Below are 6,050 nucleotides of genomic sequence, written 5' to 3'. Positions count from 1 at the left end.
ATGAACAGTAGACGGTGGAGGGGTGCCCGTGGAGGGGTGGTTGAACAGGACCCCGTGGTGTGGAGGGCTGGATGAACAGTAGATGGTGGAGGGGTGCCCGTGGAGGGGTGGTTGAACAGTAGCCGGTGGAGTAGCGCGCGGTGGAGGCTGGATGAACAGGAGCCCGTGGAGGCTGGAGGAGGTCGACGGTACCCCGTGGAGGCTGGAGGAGGTCGACGGTGGAGATGAACAATATCCCGTGGAGTCCCGTTTTGCGGTACGCCACACCCCTCCCAATGAACAGTACCCCCGTTTCGACCGTAGGAGGTCCGTTTCGTCCGTTTTGCGGTATGCCACACCCCTCCCGATCAACAGGACCCCCGTTTCGACCGTAGGAGGTCCGTTTCGTCCGTTTTGTGGTACGTCACACCCCTCCCGATCAACAGGACCCCCGTTTCGACCGTAGGAGGTCCGTTTCCTCCGTTTTGCGGTACGCCACACCCCTCCCGATCAACAGGACCCTTCCGAATGTAGGAGGTCCGTTTCCTCCGTTGTGCGGTACGCCAGGCCTCGTTTCCATCGCCTGTTCCATCCAAGCCCTCCCGATGAACACGACCACGCATTCCGTTCCGACCCAGCCGGTTGGCTCCCACGCGTTCCGTTGCCTCCCGATGAACACGACGCATTCCGTTGCCTCCCCATGAACACGACGCATTCCGTTGCCTCCCCATGAACACGACGACGCTGTTTCTCCGTTCCACCCAGCCATGTACACGAGCCCTGGCCGTACGTATGCGCGAGTAGGCGTTCGAGGCCCCACCTGTATGTACACATACGTGGTCGTATTTTCTTTCTTGCACCCTGGCCGCTGTACGTACGTGTACATGCTACGTGCGCGCCTCTACTACGACACGTACGCGCCTCTACTACGACACGTGCGGGCCTCTACATCCACCGGTATATATGTACGTACACGTTCGCGACCAGAATGACAACGCTACGTACGCTTCGACAAGGTGGGTCCCGACTGTCAGGCACTTCCTTGCCTGCGAAGATGTAGCTGGTGGGTCCCAACAATCAGGGGGGCGAATAGTTTTTTTTCCCGGACGCACTTCCTTGCGTGCGAAGATGTAGCTGGTGGGTCCCAGCAGTCAGGGGGAAACATTTTTTTCGTGAAATACAGTGGCCCGTCCGGTGGGTCCCAGCTGTCAGGTGGAGGAATCATTATTTTCCGCGTAATAAGGAGGCACTTCCTTGCTGCGGCCGTGGACCCAGCTGTCAGCCTCTCCACGTACAGTCCACGTCCGATGAAAGTCGTTCCTTGACCACGTTGACCACGCCGCGCCGAGAGCACCGGGGCGGTGGACGACGGCGAGGCCTAGGAAGGGGATGACGGGGAGCCGGGGAAGACGCGACAGTGGAAGCCCGCGCGGAGAGGAGTACGAGGGTTCACTGGTTCGGCTACGGTGTGAGGCTGCCGTCGCCGCATGGCCTGGCCAGCGGTGGGAATAGTAGGGGGCGGTGAGGCCTCCGCGGCAGCACAGCCGGCCACGGGAGGCAGGAGCATGCGGCACGACCGGCGCTGCTTTGGGCGGCTGGAGCAAGAAGACCAGAGGTTGAAGAAGCACTACGGCCGTTGGATGGACATCGTACGGTCACTGGAGCTAGAATCGTTCATATTGACTAAAGTTGACAAAGGCCCCCGTCCCAGTCAACTTAGTAGGCCCACAAGTCAGCCTCCCACCATGGTGGGTCCCAGCTAGCAGGGGGAGTATTCATTTTTTTGTGCATAATAAGGAGGCACTTCCTTGCGTGCGAAGATATAGCTGGTGGGTCCGAGCTGTCAGCGGCGGTAACGTTTTTTTCGTGAAATACAGAGGCCCTTTCGGTGGGTCCCTGATGTCAGGTGGAGGAATCATTATTTTGCACGTAATAAGGAGGCATTTCCTTGTGTGCGGCCGTGGACCCAGCTGTCGGCCTCTCCACGTACAGTCCACTTCAGATGCATGTCGGTCGTTGACCACGTTGACCAGGCCGCACTGAGAGCACCAGGGCGGTGGACGACGGTGAGGCCTAGGAAGGGAACGACACGGAGGCAGGGAAGACTCGACAGTTGTTTCCCACGTGGAGGGGAGTACGACTGTACGAGGGTTTACTGGTTCGTCTGCCGTTGCCGGAGAATAACAGCAGGTGTGGGTGAGTAGAGGGATGGCTAGGCCAGCTATGAGAGTACGGTGGGGCGGTGAGGTCTGCACGGCAGCAGAGCCGGCCGCGGGGAGGAGGGAGCAGGCAGTCCGGCGGCGCTTGTTTGAGCGGCTGGAGCAGGAAGAGCAGAGATTGAAGAAGCACGACGGCCGTTGGATGGCCATCCAACAGCCACTGCTTGTGCGTCAACCTTTTTTTAGGAAAGCCTCAAATCTATGGAAAACAACATACAACCCATCTGCCATTATTTCCGATAATTTACATCCCATTTGCTAATTAGTAAGGTTTTTTGTGGAGCCCATATTCTTTTTGTTAGCATTACAGCCCATATTGTGGCCACGGTTAAAAAATTATACGAAATTTTGCATATTTTGGTGCGGTCCGAACTGTTTTTAATCCCGAAATTTCGACTCACATTCAAAGTGATTTTAAAAATAAATGTATATCAATATAAAATCCAACAAATTCTCCACGCATAAAAATTAATGTAATTTAAAATCTCGAAATGAAAAAAAAGATATTTGAAACTAATTGCCGGTTTGATGTGTTTTAAAAATGTACAGCCCATTTCTCATTACTGATGGGCCATTTTCTCGGCCAGCCGAATGAAAGCTCTCCTCATCTTGAAAGATTTGCATCCCAACAGGCCTGACAAAGCGACATACTTGGCAAATCACAAAAAAACTGGGCTGTGGCCGTGGACCCAGCTGTCAGCCTCTCCACGTACAGTACTCTTCCGATGAAAGTCGTTCCTTGACCACGTTGACCACGCCGCGCGGAGAGCACCATGGCGGTGGACGACGGCGAGGCCTAGGAAGGGGACGATGCGGAGCCGGGGAAGACGCGGCAGTGGAAGCCCGCGCGGAGAGGAGTACGAGGGTTCACTGGTTCGGCTGCGGTGTGAGGCTGTCGTCGCCGCAGGGCCTGGCCAGCGGTCGGAATAGTAGGGGGCGGTGAGGCCTCCGCGGCAGCACAACCGGCCACGGGAGGCAGGAGCATGCGGCACGACCGGCGCTGCTTTGGGCGGCTGGAGCAAGAAGACCAGAGGTTGAAGAAGCACTACGGCCGTTGGATGGACATCATACGGTCACTGGAGCTAGAATCATTCATATTGACTAAAGTTGACAAAGGCCCCTGTCCCAGTCAACTTAGTAGGCCCACAAGTCAGCCTCCCACCATGGTGGGTCCCAGCTAGCAGGGGGAGTATTCATTTTTTTGTGCGTAATAAGGAGGCACTTCCTTGCGTGCAAAGATATAGCTGGTGGGTCCGAGCTGTCAGCGGCGGTAACGTTTTTTTCACGAAATACAGAGGCCCTTTCGGTGGGTCCCTGATGTCAGGTGGAGGAATCATTATTTTGCGTGTAATAAGGAGGCATTTCCTAGCGTGCGGCCGTGGACCCAGCTGTCGGCCTCTCCACGTACAGTCCACTTCAGATGCATGTCGGTCGTTGACCACGTTGACCAGGCCGCGCCGAGAGCACCAGGGCGGTGAACAACGGCGAGGCCTAGGAAGGGAACGACATGGAGGCAGGGAAGACTCGGCAGTTGTTTCCCACGCGAAGGGGAGTACGACTGTACGAGGGTTTACTGGTTCGTCTGCCGTCGCCGGAGAATAACAGTAGGTGTGGGTGAGTAGAGGGATGGCTAGGCCAGCGATGGGAGTATGGTGGGCGGTGAGGCCTGCGCGGCAGCAGAGCCGGCCGCGGGGAGGAGGGAGCAGGCAGTCCCGCCGGCGCTTGTTTGAGCGGCTGGAGCAGGAAGAGCAGAGATTGAAGAAGCACGACGGCTGTTGGATGTCCATCCAACAGTCACTGCTTGTGCGTCAACCTTTTTTTAGGAAAGCCTCAAATCTGTGGAAAACAGCATACAACCCATCTGCCATTATTTCTAATAATTTACAGCCCATTTGCTAATTATTAAGGTTTTTTTGGAGCCCATATTCTTTTTGTTAGCATTACAGCCCATATTATGGCCACGGTTAAAAAATTATACGAAATTTTGCATATTTCAGTGCGGTCCGAACTGTTTTTAATCCCGAAATTTCGACTCACATTCAAACTGATTTTAAAAATAAATGTATATCAATATAAAATCCAACAAATTCTCCACGCATAAAAATTAATGTAATTTAAAATCTCGAAATGAAAAAAAAAATATTTGAAACTAATTGCCGGTTTGATGTGTTTTAAAAATGTACAACCCATTTCTCATTACTGATGGGCCATTTTCTCGGCCAGCCGAATGAAAGCTCTCCTCGTCTTGAAAGATTTGCAGCCCAACAGGCGTGACAAAGCGACTTACTTGGCAAATCACAAAAAAACTGGGCTGTGGCCGTGGACCCAGCTGTCAGCCTCTCCACGTACAGTACTCTTCCGATGGAAGTCGTTCCTTGACCACGTTGACCACGCCGCGCGGAGAGCACCACGGCGAGGCCTAGGAAGGGGACGACGCGGAGCCGGGGAAGACGCGGCAGTGGAAGCCCGCGCGGAGAGGAGTACGAGGGTTCACTGGTTTGGCTGCGGTGTGAGGTTGCCGTCGCCGCAGGGCCTGGCCAGCGGTGGGAATAGTAGGGGGCGGTGAGGCCTCCGCGGCAGCACAGCCGGCCACGGGAGGCAGGAGCATGCGGCACGACCGGCGCTGCTTTGGGCGGCTGGAGCAAGAAGACCAGAGGTTGAAGAAGCACTACGGCCGTTGGATGGACATTGTACGGTCACTGGAGCTAGAATCGTTCATATTGACTAAAGTTGACAAAGGCCCCCGTCCCAGTCAACTTAGTAGGCCCACAAGTCAGCCTCCCACCATGGTGGGTCCCAGCTAGCAAGGGGAGTATTCATTTTTTTGTGCGTAATAAGGAGGCACTTCCTTGCGTGCGAAGATATAGCTGGTGGGTCCGAGCTGTCAGCGGCGGTAATGTTTTTTTTCGCGAAATACAGAGGCCCTTTCGGTGGGTCCCTGATGTGAGGTGGAGGAATCATTATTTTGTGTGTAATAAGGAGGCATTTCCTTGCGTGCGGCCGTGGGCCCAGCTGTCGGCCTCTCCACGTACAGTCCACTTCAGATGCATGTCGGTCGTTGACCATGTTGACCAGGCCGCGCCGAGAGCACCAGGGCGGTGGACAACGGCGAGGCCTAGGAAGGGAATGACACAGAGGCAGGGAAGACTCGGCAGTTGTTTCCCACGTGGAGGGGAGTACGACTGTACGAGGGGTTTACTGGTTCGTTTGCCGTCGCCGGAGAATAACAGCAGGTGTGGGTGAGTAGAGGGATGGCTAGGCCAGCGATGGGAGTACGGTGGGGCGGTGAGGCCTGCGCGGCAGCAGAGCCGGCCGCGGGAAGGAGGGAGCAGGCCTAGACGGGGCAACCCAAAACCACGTCCAACACTTGCCAAAACTTCGTCCCTCGTTTTCTCTGTGTTTCGCACACTCGACATTGTGTGGGCATTTTGACTGTGCATCATATGAAGATGTGCTATGCATGAATGTTGATCAGCATGATGTTAACTGGCTGGTAATTCCATTTTCGACCATGAATAAAACTTCCAACATGATGTTAACCCTGTTTGAAAAGGCCGTGTTAATATAAATGCTCTGCCTCTGAAAGTTGCAGTTTCTTATCTAAAACTGAACTTGCAGTTTCTTCTCTGAGAATCGCATTGTCTGCACTTTTATACTCCTATGAAACTACATTTTTTAAGTGCTAAAAATAGATCTCTAGAATTCATAAAATACTTCATATGCTCAATACTACAAATCTAAAATTCAAAAGACATTCATATCTGAAAGTACTCTCAAAATACACAACACAAAACACAATTCACAACCTGCAAATACTGACAACCCTAAGCTCCTCCTGACAATTCACAACCT

This window comes from Triticum aestivum, chromosome 2D (assembly GCF_018294505.1).
Source record: "Triticum aestivum cultivar Chinese Spring chromosome 2D, IWGSC CS RefSeq v2.1, whole genome shotgun sequence".
NCBI classification, from domain to species: Eukaryota; Viridiplantae; Streptophyta; class Magnoliopsida; order Poales; family Poaceae; genus Triticum; species Triticum aestivum.
This window is presented reverse-complemented; position numbering follows the sequence as displayed.